We start from the raw sequence: 21,131 nt of genomic DNA, 5'->3' as shown, positions 1-21,131 counted from the left end.
AACACATTTGCTTTGAAATGATTCCTGAACATGAATGCATTTCATATTTAGAATCAGATAGCAAAAGAAGTCTGTTTCATTTACATGGGTCAGTATTTAGTAGTTATTGATCATTATTCGTGAAAAATAATTTTCTAACATTCCATCATTTACTATTTTTTAAACAAAAGTAGGTTTTTATTTTTTCTTGTCAAATGTTCCTTCGTTAAGAAGTGAAGAAAAAAAGGAGTTACTAATTCTAAGCAAGTCAGCTCCTTGATTGGCCTTATGATTATGAATATGACTAGAGGCTTTCTCTATAGTACAGTAAGTCTTAATAAAAAAAAAAACCTGACTCTAACATATTCTACAAAGGAAAGTATGCCAAGACATAGTCAGCAATCTTTTTAAAATTTTTCTTAAAATTATTATACTTTGCATGAATTCTATATTTCTCCTAAATCACCTTTACTGTGGACTACATGATGCTGTAATACTAAATTTATGAATAAAATATTATAGGTTTCATATATATCCATATCTTACACTGGTAACATTTAAATCAAACAATAAATTGTTATTATTTCACAAATTAGGAAATAATTGCTCCGTTAACAAGCAAAAGAAGCTGACAGGAAAGATAGATTTTCCGCTCTTTGCTCTTTATTGTGAGACTGTTTACTCTAGTTAGCCAGTTAATGGCGACATGTGACAAAATTTTCCTGACTCCTGATTAATTAACTATAATTTCACTGGCTTTGTTATTGCTAAAGCTCCACTAGTTCTCTATGTGATTATCTTACCTTACTCATCCTATTTTCCTCTTTGGCCTTCCTCATATTCAGAAACCCTGTGTCATTAACTTGTCCAGTAGTACCTGTTATAATCAGAGAGAAAGCAAAGAGGAATAAATATAATGCCAATATAACCATTAATTAGAAGCCATGTTTTAGGGTATTAAAACAGAAGAGGATTAGAAATGATAGTTTAGTTTTAGGAAGGCAATATAGTATGTAAATGGAACCCCAAATGGCACCAGAGATAATTTTCCAGAGATTTAATATATCTGATACACATCCAATTTGTGCCCAAGGATGAACAACTAGTAGTAAAGGAGGCTAGATACATTTCTAGACAAATGAGGTTAATAAAATGAAGTAGTAATGGAATAATATTTACCTCAACCATTTCTTAGGCTTTCTTTGCTTATTATGCTAGAAATTATCTGACAGTATTGGAGTAAAAGCATTACAGTGACTTCACCATTGTGGATCATGAACAAAATAACTCAGGGCAAGGAAAGAAATGAGTAACGCAAGAAGGAAAAAGAGAAATAAAAGAGCTGAAACATTTATTTCTTGGCCGTCAGGTGCTAGGAGAGTTTATTTGTACTTACTTAATCTTCATAATGCTATTGTCAGAATAGTATCAATGTACCCATTTTATAGACAAGTGACTGAGGCTGTTCAGCTACAGGTTGCACTTAATTATCTTCCAGGTTTTCAAGCCTGTGATGAGGACAGTCAGGGCAGGAATTTCAGTCCTGGTCAAATCATAACCTGGTGGAGATACCATTCTGTAAGCTCAGAGTTTTGACCCAAATTTTGACATAAAATATTGTTTGTCTTTCTTGAGGATGATAGTCGGTGTTTTAAGAGCAACTATAGTTCTTTCCCCTGTAACAATTTTTCTGAGTTATTTGTGCCAACTAAAAGGTTTTGATTGGTTTTTATATTAACAAAGCCCTGGAATTATATGGAAAATGATGTGAAGAGTTATTTATTTGTTCGTTTATTTTTAGGGAAGGGATACAGAGCCATTATCAGATTCTCAAAATACAATTAAATATTATCTAATAGTTTATATTAAATGATGTAATGAATACTTCTTCTAGATCCAGATGCTATAATAATAATTATTATTATTATTAAGATTTTATTTTTAAGCAATCTCTATACCCAACATGGGACTTGAACTCAGATCCCTGAGATCAAGAGTCACATGCTCTGCAAACTGAGCCCTACAATTATTTTTAATCCATACCATATGCCTAAAATCTCTGTTGTCTCAATTTAAATGAGGCATAGAGAAGTCCAAATAAGTGACAGAGATGGAATTGAAATCCAGGTCAATTTCAACTTGAGAACTACTAATTCTATACCCTGCACTGCCTCTCATCATAGATCATCAATACACGTCCATTTATTTCCTTTACCCCATCAGGGAATCAAAAAGCAATGAGTACAGATCAGTTTTAATGTAGATGCTAGAATAAAAATGCCAGCCAGCAGCTACTGAATATTCATATTGTGCTTGAAGCTGAGCATTAAGTACTCTATAGGCATTCTTTTATTTAAATCTCACATATATATTACCTACCCTCTGAAGTAGGTTGTATAAATGTGCTAAAGTGATTGAAATAACATGATCAGGTACCAGCAATGAAACTGGGAACAAACTTCCTGGACTGATGGTTGAGTTTTGACCAAGACATTAAGAGAAGGGATGAGCACTGGTGAGAAGATGAGAAAGCTATTCATAGCAGGAGAAAGCACTAATGTAAGCACTGTACTGCTTTGCTTAAGAACTGTGGATCCTTATAAGGGGAAAACTGGGGTTCTAATGAAAACTGAAAGGTGGTTTCTTCTTGCAGTGTGAAAAAAATATAAACTGGTATCTCTTGATCTCTTCATGTTTGAACATGACTGTTTTATGGATGTGTTGAAATAACGGATCCAGGGGCGCCTGGGTGGCTCAGTGGGTTAAAGCCTCTGCCTTCGGCTCAGGTCATGGTCCCAGGGTCCTGGGATTGAGCCCCGCATCGGGCTCTCTGCTCAGTAGGGAGCCTGCTTCCTCCTCTCTCTCTCTGCCTGCCTCTCTGCCTACTTGTGATCTCTGCCTGTCAAATAAATAAATAGAATCTTAAAAATAAAAAAAAAAAAAAAAAAGAAATAACGGATCCAAATTCTCTTTCAGATCTAGAATAAATGTTTGTATTACAGAGGTAGAGTCCATGGAGCTATCTTCCCAAGTCCATAAATACATCCCCATCTCCCCATCCTCCTTTTTGAAGTGTTTTACACTCTGTGAAAATATAGAGTTACCCTATGACCCAGCAATTGTACTACTAGGGATTTACCCCAAAGATACAAATATAGTGCCCTGAAGCAACACCTGCACTCCAGTGTTCATAGCAGCAAGGTCCACAATAGCCAAACTATGGAAAGAGCCCAGATTTCCACTGACATGTGAATGGATAAAGAAGATGTGTTATAGGGGCGCCTGGGTCGCTCAGTCAGTTAAATGTCTGCCTTTGGCTCAGGTCATGATCCTAGGGTCCTGAGATCCAGCACTGCGTTGGGTTTTCTGCTCAGCAGGGTGTCTGCTTCTCCTTCCCTCACTCCCCCTGCTTGTATGCACTCTTTCTTTCTCTCTCTCTCTCTTTCACTGTCAAATAAATAAAATCTTAAAAAAGGAAAAAAGATATGGTATATATACACAATGGAATACTACTTAGCCATCAAAAAAATCTTACCATTTGCAACAACATGGATGGAACTAGAAGGTAATATGCTAAGCAAAATGAGTCAATCAGAGAAAGACAATTATATGATCTCACTCATTTGTGGAATTTAAGAAACAAAACAGTATTATAGGGGAAGATAAGGAAAAATAAAACAAGATGAAATCAGGGAGACAAACAATAAGAGACTCTTAATCACAGGAAACAAACTGAGGGTTCCTGGAGGGGAGGGGGATAGGGAGATGGGGTAACTGGGTGAGGAACATAAAGGAGGGCACATGATGTAATGAGCACTGGATATTATATAAGACTGATGAATCACTGAACTCTGAAACTAATAATATGTTATATGTTAATTAATTGAATGGAAGGAAGGAAAGAAAAGAACAAAAAAAGAAAAAAAGAGGAAAGGATGAAGGAAAGGAAGGAAAGAAAGTGTTTTACACTCTGGAAAAAGAACAGCAAAAACAAACACAATTTCCTTTTATGTATAGTTATTATTCATCTAGTCAAGAAAACCCAGCTTGATATATTTATGCCAATGTATAAAATGAAGTTTATAATTCATGCCAAAGTATAAAATGAAATTTATAATTTATTTAATTAGTTCTTCCTATAAATTTTTATTTATTCCTACAGCATATATTGTCACATGAAAATTTTTGGTATTATTATGGTATCAGCTTGATAACCTAGATCATCTGAATGTGTTCTCCATTTATTTGTTTGTTTGTTTGTTTATTAGAGAGGGAGGGAGAAGAGTCAGAGGGAAAGAGAGAGAATCTTAAGCAGGCTTCACGTCCAGTGCTGAGCCCGATGTGGAGCTTGGTCCCAAAACCCTGAAATCATGACCTGAGCTGAAATCAAGAACCAGATACTTAACTGACTGAGGCACCCAAGTGCCCCGGTGTTCCCTGTGTTTAAATAATAACTCACACAAATCTTTCTGAAAGAATATTATAATAAATTCCCCTAAATAATTTATAATTCTGTATGCTCTGCTTTCACACACATTTGGCATCATTTTTACTTTCACTACTCATTTAATGTGTTTGCAAGCCTTTTGTTAAAATACCTGGTGTACAGGTCGTTTTCTGATTGCCATATGTGGAATACTGATTCTGTTTGCATTTGAGAGTTACTAGTGTTTACAACTAACAGAGTCTTTGGACTTGAAGGAAAAACAGTGCTTCCTTTTGTTACTCTCAGAAAAGAATATTTGCAAATCTCCATTACTGATTAAAGAAAACTGATTTATTATTGTAAATTTGACACTTTCTTTTAAGCCAACCACAAAATGTTAGACTATAAGCTATTAATTTTATTATATATAAGTACAGCTATATTATAAATTAACTATACTTTTTTCTCCATCAAAGCAAAAGAAAATAACATTTTATAAAAAAAAAGAGAAAAAAAGAAATGGTTTTCCTCTCCTCATCTCGAGTCATTGCTCTCCTTTGAAAGTTAGTTCTGAGTAAGATGTATTTATATCTCATTGAAATCTTGGCAAAGTCAGCTTAGCCATCCCTTTGAGTAATAACTTTTCTTATATTGAAATGTCTTAAACATATGAAGAATAATAGCTTATGTGATAAGTATTACTGATATGGAGACTTGATTCATCAAGGAGAATATGTTGGAAATAGAAGTGGGCAGTGGCAGAACAAAAATTATTTTTAACTAACATTACGTTGATATTTAGACCAGTAGCTAAGAAATAGTGTGAAGAGCATAAAAATAGGTTTTATTCATTTCAAGAAAGTAGAGGGGTGCCTGGGTGGTTCAGTGGGTTAAAGCCTCTGCCTTTCGCTCAGGTCATGATCCCAGGGTCCTGGGATCGAGCTCCGCGTCGGGCTGTCTGCTTGGCGGGGAGCCTGCTTCCTCCTCTCTCTCTCTCTGCCTGCCTCTCTCCCTACTTGTGATCTCTATCTGTCAAATAAATAAATAAAATCTTAAAAAAAAAGAAAGTAGAATATTTGCACATCATTTAACATTTATTAGGCATATTCCTATAATCTGGAAGGTTATGTGCATCATTTAGTTTAAATGCATTCTTCTGTAGTAGTGTTATCCCTGTTTGCAGATAGGAAACAGAAAGATTAAGAATGTTACCTAATTCTAGTAAGTAGGAAAACCTAAACTGATCTAATTCCAGAACAAAGCTCTTTTCTGCCATCAGTGGGATCTTTATCTCTGAGAATTAATGAATTCTTACCAGCTTTCTTCCAGAAAAATGCATAGAGAAACAACATGAGGGATGATATATCACTAAATGATTGGTGGGTTTGGAGTTGCTTCTACCGATAGATCTTTTGCAAAATCACTTTCCTCTGAAATAGAATGCTTTAAATATTTTCTCTGAAGACTTTCCTAAATTATACATATCAGAAAACTATTTTGCTTCAGAGCTCCTGGGTGGCTCAGTCAGTTAAGAAGCCAACTCTTTTTTCTTTCTTTCTTTTAAAAGATTTTATTTATTTATTTGCCAGAGAAGAGAGACAGCGAGGAACACAAGCAGGGGGAATGGGAGAGGGAGAAGCAGGCTTCCTGCTGAGCAGGGAGCCTCATGTGGAGCTAGATCTCAGGACCCTGGGATCATGACCTGAGCCAAAAGCAGATGCTTAACAACTGAGCCACCCAGGTGTCTCTAAGCAGCCAACTCTTGATTTCCACTCTGGCCTCGAATCTGGGTCCTGGAATCAAGCCCTGCCTCAGGCTCCCTCTCAGCCCGGAGTCTGCTTGAGGATTTTCAGGCTCCCTCTGCCTCCCCTTGCTTGTGCTCACACACACACACACACTCTCTCTCTCTCTCTAAATTAAATAAAATAAATCTTAAGGAAAAAAAAAAGAAAAATGAAAAGTGTTTTGTTTGTTTGTTTTTTTAAATTACACTTAGATGACAGTATTGTACTATATACCTTACATCTGCCAGGATTCAAGGTAAGATGTGTCTGTAAACTGTCCATTACATGGTGACTTCTTTCTGTTATTGTGAAGTAGACATAATTTAATAATTATGAGGGGATAAAAGAGAGGAAACACTGCCTCTTGGTCCTCAACATCATACTGTTAGCCTACCCCAGGGCCCTAGGCTAATTCTTCCTCACGTTTGTTGCCCATTAGTACAGAGAGCATGTTTTTGTGATCCTCTCTCATAGTCTTCTCTCCAAGAGCATCTTACATAAACACAAGCTTTTCAAGCAGCTGGTTTGTGCCAGGCAGTGTTAGGGTCAGTTTTACCCATATATGTATAATTTTGCACTTCTCTGGTAGGGTCCTTGCAGACAATACAGCATCAGGGTTAAGAGAACTGGCGATCTTCTGAGTCCAAATAGTGCCTACATCCATGACTAGCTATTTAACCTTGAAGCCCCTTAAAAGCATCAGATTTATCATTTGGAAAATGGGGTAATAAATGCACCTACTGCATAGTGTTAATGCATAAGTAATATAACATTAGATGGTACATGTTAGGCATTAGCACAGTGCCTCGCTCTTATTAGTAAAAGCTGCTCTTCTGTTACTCACTTTGTATTTCCAGTCTCAACAGGGTGCTTAAGATAGAGTAGATTTTAGCAAATACTTAGGAGACTGAACTAGTTCTAAAATTCAAGTGATGCATCAATGCAGAATAATAGCCCCCCTCCTATCACTTCTCCCACAGAAAGGGAAAATAGACAGAAGAAGCCAACATAAAATAAATTTTATGTGTTCTTTTCTTACTCTAAACCTCTCATCCAGCCCCCATCAATAAGATAATATTCCTGAAACCCAGCAAGTTGAGAATTTTTCAAATCACACTATTTGAAAATAGTTGGGTTTCACTAATCTATCTAACATGCCCCAGGACTGTAGGGTTACTAAGCTTATATTAATACAATCTAGTTGAGACTAATGATGATAATTAATGAACCATTTATGAGATCATTGGGGCTTTTTAAAATTTATTATCCACACTTCATAGAGGCACAGCTGTTTTTTTTAAAGATTTTATTTATTTACTTGAGAGAGAGTGAGCAAGAGAGGGAGAGAAGAGAGAGAGAGAGAGAGAATGTGCAGGAGCCAGGGGAGGAGCAGAGAAACAGACAGCCCACTGAGCAGGACGCCTGATGCAGGACTCAATCCCAGGACCCTGGGATTATGACCTAAACTGAAGGCAGACTCAACCCCCTGAGCCACCCAGATGCCCCACCATTCTGTTTTTTTTAGGAGACTCAACAGTCAAGGTAATTTTTTAAAAAACACAAATCATGATATCATCGGCCTGCTTCTCACCTCTAAAGACTATCTACTCTGAAGAGACTAAAATATAAAAGATTGAGTGAAGCTTATGGACACCATATGCTCTGGCCACTTCCTATAACTTTCCCCAACCTTCACCTGGTTCTAGGCACATTTGCCTCACAGCTTTGCACTCACTGATCCTTTTACCTGGACCATTTTCCCTCTAATCATTAATGTCTCAATTCAGATGTTGCTACTGTTGTTTTGGCCAGGGACGTGCCTCCTCGGTGCCTCTCTATCCCATTATCCAGTTAATTCTGTCACTATATGACATTTCTTTACATGTTTACTCTGCTCCCCCACCTTTGGGGCATTTGCTTAAGAGCAAGAACTTTGTGATTGTCCTTAACCACTGAATCCTCCAAGGCTTTCAAAAGAGACAGGGGCATGGAAAGTGCTGAGGAAATGTGTGCTTAATAAATGAGTAAATATGTAAACGAATGAAAAAAAATTCTAGAATGAATGAAACAAAAAACACTAGAACATTTCTCTTTCAAAAGAACAGAGGAATGAGAAATAATTTCATTCAATAAGAATCAATCATACTTAGTTACTGATATCTGACTTAGAAGTTTGTATTCAATAAAAAAATGCCCCTTTGCTTTCTGGTTCCTTTACAATTATTAATTAAATTTTGCATACTTTAAGGTCAATCCATGAGACATTATTTAATTTGTCTACTCTAAACTCTTTGCTTACCCAGCATTAACTCAGCCCAGGATATCACCAGTTTACTGATTGTGTGACACTGGGTAAATTCACCTCTCAGGCCTGTTTCCTTATTTGTAATATCAGAATAATAATAAGGCTTATCTCATAGGTTTATGAGGAAAATAAACTCATATATATATATATATGAGGTATATATAAAAACTCATAGGTTATATATAGGATATATATATTAGAATTATATGTACCTATATAATTCTAATATAGTGTCTTAGAATAGTTTCTGGCACATGAAAGCATTATAGAAGTACTGATTGCTGCCATTAATATTATGAGAACTAATGTTGAGAATAATCCTTCATATAGTTGTATATTCCACTGAGGATAAATAAAACTAATAGAATATTTAGAAATCAGATTAAAGAAGGGGAGCCACTAAAATATACTGAGATAGAAGATTATGAGGTTGTAAAAGCATAAAAATAAAGTTTTCTGGTTTTGTTTTCCTTTTTAAAGGAGGAAAGAACCTAGAAATATGAGGACAAAAACTATCCATTGGCTATGCTGATTTGGAGACAGCTGGTGATTTTATAAGTAAAATTTCAAGGTAGTGGGCAAAGAGGTTGGGGTTAGAGAAGCCAGATGGAACTAAATTACAGAGTAAATGGGATGTGAGAAAATGGAAACAATAAATGAAGATAATTTTCAAAAGCTGAGCCATGAATTGGGTAAAGAAGGTAGGCAGGGATCAAGGGACAATGTTGCATGTATACTTTTTAACATTTTACGTAGAAGTTACTAGTCTAGAATGAGCTGAATTTTGATGGGAATAATTCATAAGGAGTACTTGAGTTGTAGAGAATGCAGTGCTGTGAAGTACTTTAGAAGATGAGAGAAAATGGAATACACACTATGTGTAATGTGAATAGCTTTTTAACTTCAGTTCTTAAAACAAAAAGGAAAGATCAATGCAAATGCTAATGAATTAATGGATTTGACAGTAAGATATTTACTGACTTCTATTTGCTTAATGACATATGAGGTGACTCATTTGCTGAGAGCAAGGGAGGTAGAGAGGATAGAGGGACATTTGAGAAGATTGGAGATTTGTTAAAAAAAAAAAAAAAAGTCCCTTAAGAACTAGAAAGAACTTACTGTTATGTCAGAGCCATATTTCCAGTCTTGAAAAACCCATTTGAAATTAGTAATCTTTAGTTTATTGGAATACCAATTTGCCCTGCCATGTGATAGTTTTCTCCGGCTACCCGGTTTCAAGTTAGCAAGAGACAACAATGTGAGAGATGACAGTCAAGAAAAATAGAATTAGTATTTTTTTTTTAAGATTTTATTTATTTGTTTGACAGAGAGAGAGAGCTCAAGCAAGGAGAGGGAGAGAGAGGGAGAGGCAGGCTCCCCATGTGTGGGGTTCAGTCCGAGGACCGTGGGATCATGACCTGAGCCAAAGGCAGATGCTTAACCAACTGAGCTACCTAGGTGCCCAAAATACAATTAGTATTTTAAATACATATGTGATGTTCAACCTCAGTAGTTATCAAAAAATTCAGAGAAATGGAACATGAGGTTTATTAATTTAGCAAAATCAAAAATTTTATATAATATCTTATGTTGGCAAAGTTCTTGGCAATATAATTTGATCTGATCTTTTGAAAAGTAATTTGGTAATGTCTAGCAAGATAAAAAATGTCAGAGGTTTTACACATTAGTTTTAATTTTGGAAACTTACTCTAATAAATTGTATTTAGAAAATTATTATATAAATAAAGGTGTTCACTGCCATGTCATTTCTAATAAAAAAAATTTAAAACATCTTTAATAGTCAACAATAAGGGAATGTTTTGGTTAATTATATCTCCTTTTTAGGAAATTACAGTTATAATTACAAGACAATGCAGCAAACTAGAATGTTTAATGATGAAAGAATGAAGAAAACAGATTTCAAAATTGTGTCTACCTTGTGACAACTATGTAAACATATGAATATTTATTATAAATTAAACCAAAATAAAAATGTAAAAGCCCTGTAACAGTTTGGGAATTTTCTGTTTGTTTCAAAATATGTTTTAACATGATCCTTTTATAATTTTGCTTTTTGAGAGGAGTAGTGAAGGAGTTTTCTCACTTTTTCTTAAGACTTTCTGGTTATCATATCATGTTTCATTACATAGCTTCAAATAAAGTCAACAGTTCTATCTTCAGAGACTAGATTTATTTTACAGTTCATATTTCAAGTTATTTGGTATAAAAAGACCTGATGCACTTATAAGTGCTTTAAAAATATTTCAAGATCGGGGCACCTGGGTGGCTCAGTGGATTAAGCCGCTGCCTTCGGCTCGGGTCATGATCTCAGGGTTCTGGGATCGAGCCCCACATCGGGCTCTCTTCTCCGCAGGGAGCCTGCTTCCTCCTCTCCCTCTGCCTGCCTCTCTGCCTACTTGTGCTCTCTCTCTGTGTCAAATAAATAAATAAAATCTTTAAAAAAAAAATATTTCAAGATCATTTTTTTGTGTGCTTAGTCTTTCCTAGTATGGATATTAGGAAGACTACTTAAAATTGCTAGCCATTCATTTCTACGTTTCTCATTTTTATTCACCTATATTCATAGAAATGATAACAAATGAGTCTGCAGGTACATCTGCCAATTTCTTAAATCCTCTATTATCCACATTATGAAACCACATTGATATGAATGCTTCCAGTATTTTCAGAGCTCTTCAGTTACTGAATCACACCTTGACTCTCTGTAATAATTATCTTATGTAATGTAAAATTTGGACTCAGCTTCTGGAAGCCTTTTAATTTCTTAGTTTAAGAGTGAGAGATCCTTAATTCAGCATTATGATTAATGATTATTTGCATAGTTAGGAGTTCCTAAATTGTTGGTTGATGGATACCTGACAGTACTCTTGTCATGTCTCAGAAGTTCCCTATTTAAACTCTTTCTCAGTCTCTCTCTCTCTCTCTCCCTCCCCCTCCCTCTCAATCTCTCTCTCTCTCTCTCTCTCTCTCTCTCTCTCTCTCTCGCGCACACACACACACACACACACACACACACACACATACCCACACACACGTATTATACTTAGGAGCACAGGCTCTGGTATTGTAAAGTCTAAAGTTAATTATAACTTTATAATTTTTTTTTATAATTTTTTCTGTTGTTTCTGGGCCTTTCATTTTAGCTGAGTAACCTAATCTGTGAGCCGTTTTATTTTCATCTGTAAAATGGAGATTTCAATTATAACAATTTCAGAACATCCTTAATCATTTTAGGGCTCCTTTTACAGAGTCAGATACAAAGTAGGAACTTTATATGGCTGATTTTTATTACTTTTTTATATTTAGGTCTTGCTTTTCCCTGAGTTTCTGAGTCTCCATAATGAAATGCAATTTTCAGTAAATTGAGTAACTCTTGTTATCAGCAAAGATTTTAACTGAGTTGATTACTTTTCAGTGCAACCCAGATTAGTTTTCTATATTTTTTATTTTTATTTTTTTGCCTTATGTAGGTGTTCAATAAAGATTCATTTAATAAATAATTGAATAGATGACTGCATGGATGAATGATTAAATGCTACTTCTTGAGAAGATAGAACACATGACACAGTGGAACAGATGAGAAAAGGATCCATGGGGAAAAACATGGCCAACTCACTTTTGTGTCCAGGGTCAGACTAAAAGAACTGGTTTGTTTTGAAAAATGCAAAGGAGAGGAGCACCTAGGTGGGTTAGTTCGTTGAGTTTCCAACTCTTGATTTCAGTTCCAGTCATGATCTCGGCGTCCTGGGATCAAGTCCTGTGTTGGGCTCTTCACTCAGAGAGTCTGCTTGAGGATGCTCTCCCTCTGCCCCTTCCCCCACTTGTACTCACACTCTCTCTCTAAAGTAAATAAATAAACCTTAAAAAGAAAAAAAGCCAACACAAAGGAGACCATATTAAATAACTTACTTTAGGGGTGCCTGGGTGGCTCAATTGGTTAAGCATCTGCCTTTGGCTCAGGTTATGGTCCCAGGGTCCTGGGATTGAGCCCCACATTGGACTAGCTGCTCAGTGGGAAGCCTCCTTCTCAACTCTCCCTCTACTGCTCCCCTTGCTCATGCTCACTCTCTTTGTCAAATAAATAAATAAAATATTTTTAAAAAATTAAAAAATAACTTACTTTAACTATTTTTAAACGTTAAGCATAAAATTCCCTGATGATTTTTTATTTGGCACCAACAAAAATAATGTGGGATTAGCCATATTAGAGATAAGAGTGCTGAGGTACAATCACATTAAATGAGATTATGTGCTCTAAATTTATGGGACATTTCTGATGGCCTTTTCTACATTCTGTTGTGCCCCTAAGTAAAATGTTTGGTAATCTAGCTACAAAGCTATATGTCATATGACTTTAAGTACCTACTGTGTCAAAGATTTCCCTTGTGAAGGTCATATTTTGTCATGGAATGGATTTACAAAAGTAACACATGCCACTATCGCTGGTAGCCAGCCAGGTAGCTGGTAGCTGGTTTGTGCCAACAAACCAGTTTAAATTGATGAACATACAATTAAATGATAGTATCATTTTCTTATTTTTTAAAAGATTTTATTTACTTATTTGACAGATAGGGAGAAACAGAGAGAGAGGGAACACAAGCAGGGGGAGTGAGAGAGGGAGAAATAGGCTTCCTGACGAGCGGGGGAGCCCAGTGTGGGCTTGATCCCAGGACCCCAGGATCATGACCTGAGCCAAAGGCAGATGCTTAAGACTAAGCCACCCAGGCACCCATTTTCTTATGTTTAATGGGAAAAGGTGGGTAGGGAATGTATAACAGTGAAGACTTTATAGACTGAAATACTAATACATCATTTTGAAAATATAAAATATGTTAACTAAAATTGTTATGTCTTCTGTTAATATTTCACTGTACTTTAGACAATGCCTACAATCATCTCTGCCCTCTGAAGTGGAATCATGGCCTTAGTACACATTAGTCATATAAAAGATGAAGCAGTGAAAAGAATTCAGCATTTAAAGACAATTTGCTTTGATTTATGCAGTGGTTCTTCCAAAAGATGATACCAAGAATCATTGCTTATTGAATTGGAATTACAAATCCTTTCAGAGTTAGTTTTTTCTTTAATACCAATATCAATGAAAGCAAAGCAAATTTACATATTCATTAAAAATACAGGCACATAATGATAAAACAAGAAAATGACTTTTTTTCATACACTTTATTTTTTAGAACAGTTCTAATTTTACAGAATATTTGAGAGGATAGTATAAAGTGTTTCAATATACTCATTCTCCTTTGTTACTAACAACTTATTTTAGTATGTTACATTTGTTAACACTTAAATAACAAATATTGATACATTATCATTTACTAAAATATGTACTTCAGTCAGATTCCTTTAGCTTTTACCTAATGTCCTTTTTATGTTCCAGGATTCTATCCATGGTAATACATTACATTTAGTTGCCATATCTCCTTAGGTGCCTCTTGATTTTCATAGTTTCTCAGACTTGCCTGGTTTTGATGATCTCAAGAATTTTGAATAGTATAAATCAGGTTTTTGTACAATACCACTAGTGGAATTTGATGCATTTCTCATGATAAGATTGGGATTACATATTTGGGGGGAAAAACTGCAGAGTAGAAGGACCATTTTGTCAGATCACATCAAGCATACATACTCTCAACATGATTTATGTATGACTGCTGAAGGTGACCTTGATCATCTGGCTGAGGTAGGGTTTTTGAGGTTTCTCTATTATAAAGTTACTCTTTTCCCCAATTCCATACTGTATACTTTGGAAAAAAAGTCATAATGCTTAGCCCACAACTAAGGAATGGGGAGCTTTTTTCTGAAAGATAGTCAAGGCTCATCTTTTATATTTACCGTCCCAGCCCTAGCATCAGTCATTTTTCCTACATCCTTTTATTGGAGAATGGTAGAAGACACTAAGATCAGGATAGAAGGTATGCTTGTTGCTGCTAGGGTGTCATTGTTTCTAGGTCTTTTTAGCTGACTGAGCAAAGAAATATATGTGTTATACTAACCATATATATATACACATATCTATAAACATTTCTATCTATAACCATGTGTGCCTATATTAAGCTAATCATGAATGTATACTGAAGTTTCCAACTCTGATCTATTACCATTATTATTATGATTCTTGCCTCATTCCTTGCTTATTTTTAAATTTCAAGTCCAACAAAACACTTGACTTTTAAAAGTACAAAAATCAGTACTTTTAAAAAAATATTTATTTATTTATTTATTTTTAGAGATAGAGAACAAGTGGGAGGGAGGGTGCAGAAGGAGAGGGAGGGAGAATCTTAAGCAGACTCCCTGCTGAGCATTGCACCTGATGCAGGGTGCTGCCTGCATCCTCAATCCTATGACCCTGAGATCATCACCTGAGTCAAAATCAAGAGTTGGACACTTAAGCAATTGAGCCATCCAGGCTCCATTAAAAGTGTGAAAATTTGCCCTTCTTCCACCTATAGACTACCAGACATCTGCTCCCCACAAGATGGAGTAGTTCATTTCTCCCAGCTCCTTATACTTAAAACTGGCTTAAAACTTAAAACCCTGAACATAGCGTAACAAACAAGAATAGGAAGACACTAAAAGATGGAAATAAGAATGTGGACTTACTAAGGACCTTGCGACTTGAGGAATAATATGGTGATGACTTCCTGTTTCCTACTGCTTCCCATTTATCCTGCACAGTGCACTGCAGGAACCTCCTCCAATCCATAACCACCAACAGAACAAGAGACCAAAAAAAGCTTCAAGGAAAATCTGGTTTCCTCAGCCAAAGTATGAGGAAAAGGGTTGCTAACAAAAGAAAACCATTTTAGCAGTACATATTGTGTGCAAACCAAAATCCAATGGACAAATTGCAACTACCACCTATACCCCCCGGTTTCAGTGGGACCAAGTGAAGAACTGATCTTCCACACCATCTCACTCCTGGCCTTCAAAAGCAGGCAGCACTCTGATTCTTCTATAAAGCTTATTTCAGTGTGGCCCATCAGTGAGCTGAGCCTCCACAAACTGTCCTCACATAGTCTCAGGGTCCAAATTGGGAGCTTAGCCTCCACCTCTACTTAAAATCAATAATAACAGAATGTTGCAAATTGGAGATAGTAGGCACTCTGCTTTCCCCTGATGCCTGGTGTCAGTGAGACCCAGTAGGGTGCTGAATACCTATATCTATCCTAAAGCAACAAGATAAAATGAGGTAGCACAAAGCAGGGCTAGTTGGCAGTTCTCTTCTTCCCACCCTGGCATCAGTAGAGAGCTGAGCCTCTACCCACAACCAGCATCAACAAAATGGAATGAGATGGTGTGAAGAAGGACAGTTGACACTTCACTTCCACCTCCCCTAATGTCAGGGAACCTGCTGGGAAGCTGAACATCCAGTCCCACTTAAAGGCAACAAGATGATATGAATAGTCCCACTTTGGGAGGCAGGTATTAGCAGGGCAAGAGGAGACCTGAATTTCTATTCTATCTGTCTGCAGTTAAACAATGTGGAGTTAGTGCCCACTTTTGCTGGGATATTGTCAATAGGGCCCAGTGGAAAGCTGTATATACTTATTTCCATCTCCAGTCCTCGTGCCACATCTCAGTACAGGGGTCTTCCTGCTTAAAATAATAAGATTAAATAGGGTTCAAAGCCATGTAATACTCAAAATATTAAGATATAATTGAAAACTATTCATCATCCCAAGAGCTAGGAAATCACAAAATGAATGAGAAAAGACCAAAAACATGCACCAACACCAAGATAAATCAGATGTTGAAATTATCTAACAAGGATTTTAAGCTATCTTGTAAATGCCTCAATAAGCAATTACGTACTCCTTGAAATAAATAGGGGGGAAATAGAATATGTAAGCAAAGAACTAGAAGTTAACAACAATGAAAATAGAAGGAAAAAACAATAACCACAATAAAAATCTCATTAGACTGGCTCAAGAGTAGAGTGGAGATGACAAAGCATAGAATCATAAACTTGAGGATAGATCAATAGAATTCATCAAATCTGAAAAATAGACTGAAAGATGGAGGTGATGAAGGAAAAGGATCTCAAGAATCTGTGGATCAATAACAAAGGAGCTAACATTCATATCACCAAAGTCCCGAATGAAAAGAAATAAGACTGACAGAGTATTCAAAGAAAAGTGACTAAAAAGTCCCCCAATTTTTAAAAAACATAAATTTGCAGATTTAAGAACCTGAGAAATCCCAAAGAGGGTAAACACTAAGATAGCCATGCCAAAACACATCATAATTAAACTTATAAAAAATAAAGACAAAAAAATCTTGAAAGCAGACAAGGAGAAGCAATTTATTACTTATAGAGAAACACCAGTTCCAATGGCAACATAATTCTAATCTGAAACTTGGAGCCTGGACATTGGCATAACGTTTTTAAAGTACTGAAAGAACTGTCAGTCACAAATCTACAAATTTTATATTTACTTTCTTGCTTGACTTATATTAATGGACTGCTAATTAATCTTTCTATATCCAGAATTGCCATCACCCTTCCCAAACATTCCAGCCACAGTGTCTCCAGAGTGCTCTTTCTAAAACTGAAACAAACAAGCAAATTTTTCTTATAAAAACAACTGATCATGTTATTTGAATCAATTTTTCTCTTTCTTCTAACTTTAACTTTCCAGTTAAAATCCTTGGGCAGGGGTGGGGGGGGCTGGCTGACTCAGTTTATAAAGCATTTAGACTCTTGATCTCAGGGTTGTGAGTTGGAACCCCATGGTGGCTGTAGAGATTACTTAAAATCTTAAAAAAAAAAAAAATCCTTCAATGGATTCCCATCTAAAGCATGGGGACAGGACCCGTGGACAAAAAGTATTGCACTGGGGTCATGAGGAATGGCTCATTATATACTTTCAAGTTGGGAGAGGCTAGGGATAGCATAAGTCTCTAAGGAATTTTGGAAGCAAGGTTTCCAGCACCTTGAGGGAGCTAGCTATTGTTGGGAAAAGGTCATCTATTAATGTCTAATAAAACCTGAGTCCCATGAGACCCTTCAGATGTGTATCAATGGGCCATATGCTTGGGGGATGATTGCCAACATGTATCTTGGATGGGGGTGGGTAGAGTTAAAGGAAGTTTCCAAAAGAATTTATGTATGTTAAAGTAAGCTTATAGGATCTTGGGGGCAGCATGGGAGTCGGGCTAGTATTGCCTTTTGCCCTTAGCAAAGTCTCAAAAATTAGGCAGTTGAGTCCCTAGAAGTATGTCACCCTGTCTTTTTCAAGGACTTGTCAATGGGCTGTAGGTAGTAAGGAAATTTAATAATTTTTCTTCTGCCTTTGTTTCCCATATCATTGGGATCTTAGACTTAATAAAGATTTAATAAAGGAAAGTGTTATAGATACATCAGTGTTTAAATTCCCCAAAGTCAAACCATTAACCCAAGGACTTTTTTTTTTTCCACTTGAACTTGTGAGCTAGTCATTAATACCTACCCACCCCCCTTATCAGATGCTGTCAGCGCTCCTCCTCAGCACTCATCATTATGTATATACTGATAGAATCATGTTGTTACTTGTAATCATCTACCTTAGGGCAGGCCAGAAGTGTCCAAGAGTTAATGTGTCTGGGTGTGGCTTTCAGCCATGACAGAGGGGGTTTGGAAGATAAGAAATTTAAGTTTCTCACCCATTACTGGAATAACTCTGAGTCATGCTCTATATCTCACAGAACTCCCTTGAAGGACAGTCATCCCCCCAGAGTAATCTCTTCAGTAATGCAGCAGTGTTGGCCTCCTTCTAGGCCTGTATTCTCAGTTTCTACTCCACTTCAGAGTTTTCCTGGGACTACCTCCCAGATAAACAGTTTGCATTCAAATTCTTTTCTCAGGCTCTGATTCTAAGGGAACTCTCAACCTAAAACAATTTCAACAATGTGCACAGCCTCTTAATAATCCAGTGCTCCTTACAGAGCCATTACTGTAAATGTACCAAGGCATGGTACATTAGGTGTCACTCTTCCTAGATCCTAATGTAAACATACAGGAAAGAACATGACTTTGAAGAGAAAAATAATTTATATGAGAATGGCCAATGGATAAAGGAAAGATAATATAGTGCCATTTGTTTTCCATTAATGATGCTGTGGAATTTATGGGCAGATGGTCTATAACAGGTGTGACTATAATTTGAGGAGACTGCTTCCTCAGCTACTCAGAAAACTGCTAATATTATTTTGGAAGCACAGCTTTGTTTACTTGCAGTTTTTCCTTTTACCTTAATATCTACTTTTCTAAATCACTGACCAGCAGTCACCAGATTTATTCTCTCCCTACCACCCCAGCACAAAAGAAGCATGTGTGTGCCTCCCGTGAGACACAGACACTTCTGTGTGCATCAGTGCTTGAAAAGACAAGTTCATGGTGCATGTGTGCAATGGATATTACATATTAAAGGTCTCTGAAATATATTTCTGTTAAATTTGTATGTTTATTTTATGAATAATTAAGTTTAGTCAAATTAATAATTTACTAAAGATCTAGATGAAAACTGAAGAAAGGAAGTAAATTTTTTATTTTTTATTTTTTTATAAACATATAATGTATTATTAGCCCTGGGGTACAGGTCTGTGAAGGAAAGGAAGTACATTTTAAAGTAAAAGAAAACTTGCCCTTTTTGCCTTTTGTGTTTAATAGACAAAGGATAATGGCTTTTTTGTTTTTTGGATTTTTTTTTTGCTTGGATTGAAAGCCCAAAATGCAGCCTGTACTCGTGTCATAGTATGTTCACTTATGAATATTCAAACCTATAAACTGTAGATTTCCCTTAAGTTATTATACTGTTTAGGAGATCTACGTTTGGACATTTACTTAAATTTTAAAATTGAAATCTCTAAGTACAGATAATGTCCCTTTTTTCGCTGTCTCTATTTCAGGTTATTGAGTTTCTGGAAGGCCTGGTTTTCCCAGAGGAGCAGTTTCTGGTAGAAGTCTGAAGGTGTGAACCACGGGAAAAAAAAAAAAAATCAAAATCAAGTATAGCCAATGAATTAAGGACAAGAAGGTTTCCAATCAGGTAGGAACACTAATCTCACACATTCAACCACCTTAAATAAAGTGTGCTGATGGCTGGATAGAACTACTTGGGAAAAGATAGATATATAACCTACAAGAAAGCTGTTTGCAATTCCCTTGGCAGTTGTGGTGTTTATCAGAGAGCACCTTGGAGGAAAATGAATACAATAACAGTATGATGTTTTTTTCCATTTTTAGCTCCTTGTTGCCTAGTACATGTAGTGATCTTGGTGACTGGCTTAATCCTAGGAGGTTAGGCATGTGGAGCAGCAGATAAATCTCTTTGTTACTTTCTCCTAAGTCAAATCATTTTCTAGGTTGTCTTCATGATCTTCCATTTGCTTATTAAAAAATGGCCATGATGACATCAAGTAGTCTTTTAAGTGAGGAGCAGCTCCAGTTAGTGTTGTGAGGAAATCAGCTTGGTTCTTATTGGGATACATCTATTTTTGGTCTTGGCAAAATGTGACTGCACATAGGAGTTAAAAGGGAGGAAAATGGGGCATAGGAAAGAGGACCTTATTTATTTATGCATGTCAAAATCCCACTAACAATTTTATATATTTCATTAGCAAAATTTGACATAAAAACTTAAGGCAAAAGGAATAATAATGTCTCATTATATGGCAAGACAAAAGGCAGTAGTGACATCAAAATCAGGGTCTATCAGGGCACCTGGGTGGCTTAGTGGGTTAAAGCCTCTGCCTTCAGCTCAGGTCATGATCCCAGGGTCCTCAGATCAAGCCCCGCATCAGGCTCTCTGCTCTGCAGGGAGCCTGCTTCCTACTCTCTCTCTGCCTGCCTCTCTGCCTAGTTGTGATTTCTCTCTGTCAAATAAATAAAATATTAAAAAAAAAATCAGGGTCTATCCATTTCATTCACAGTTACATACTCAGTATTTAGCATATCACTTGATCCCTACTCAGTACTCCATATAAGATTCCTGGGAAATGACTTATTGATGAATGAATGAAAAAAGTTAACATGTTAGAAAATATTTTTTATCCTTGTATTTCCTTGTGTGTTGACTTCTGTATTCTCAGGACCTAGCACTGTAACTAACACATGGAATGTAAGCAATAAAATTTGTCAAAAGAATGGATAAATCCCCATGATTCTAAGGATAATTATAAGACCAACACAGAGGGGGTACCTGGGTGGCTCACTGGGTTAAAGCCTCTGCCTTCTGCTCAGGTCAAGATCTCACTGTCCTGGGATTGAGCCCCGCATCAGGCTCTCTGCTCAACAGGGAGCCTGCTTCCCCCTCTCTCTGCCTGCCTCTCTGCCTACTTGTGATCTCTCTCTCTCTCTCTCTGTCAAATAAATAAATACAATCTTTTAAAAAAGTTAAAAAAAAAAAAAAACCAACACAGACCCTGTATTTGTGAGGCTCTATGGCAAAAGTACCCATGAGATGAAAGCCTATCACACTAGTGATATAGCTGAAGAATTTATCTAGTTTAAATTTTTTTTTAGTAGAGTTGACACACAATGTACAACATAGTGATTGACATCTCTATAAGTTACCCTATGCTCACCACAAGTGTAGCTACCATCTGTCATCATACAATA

The 21,131-nt window shown here is 36.4% G+C and overlaps 1 protein-coding gene across 3 annotated transcripts in view; it reads left to right on the top strand.

Moving 5' to 3' along the window:
* The window catches only part of PKIA (cAMP-dependent protein kinase inhibitor alpha), a 96,142-nt gene that overhangs the window by 46,117 nt on the left and 28,894 nt on the right, over nucleotides 1-21,131 (top strand). For 2 of the 3 annotated variants that reach the window (XM_045981707.1, XM_045981696.1), the window contains one exon: nucleotides 19,421-19,560. The exons of the other annotated variant lie outside the window; for it this stretch is intronic. The gene's annotated coding sequence lies outside the window, so the exon portion shown is untranslated. The remainder of the gene's footprint in view (nucleotides 1-19,420; nucleotides 19,561-21,131) is intronic. 3 annotated transcript variants of the gene reach the window in all.

This window comes from Meles meles, chromosome 1 (genome assembly GCF_922984935.1).
Source record: "Meles meles chromosome 1, mMelMel3.1 paternal haplotype, whole genome shotgun sequence".
NCBI lineage: Eukaryota > Metazoa > Chordata > Mammalia > Carnivora > Mustelidae > Meles > Meles meles.
This window is presented reverse-complemented; position numbering and strand designations above follow the sequence as displayed.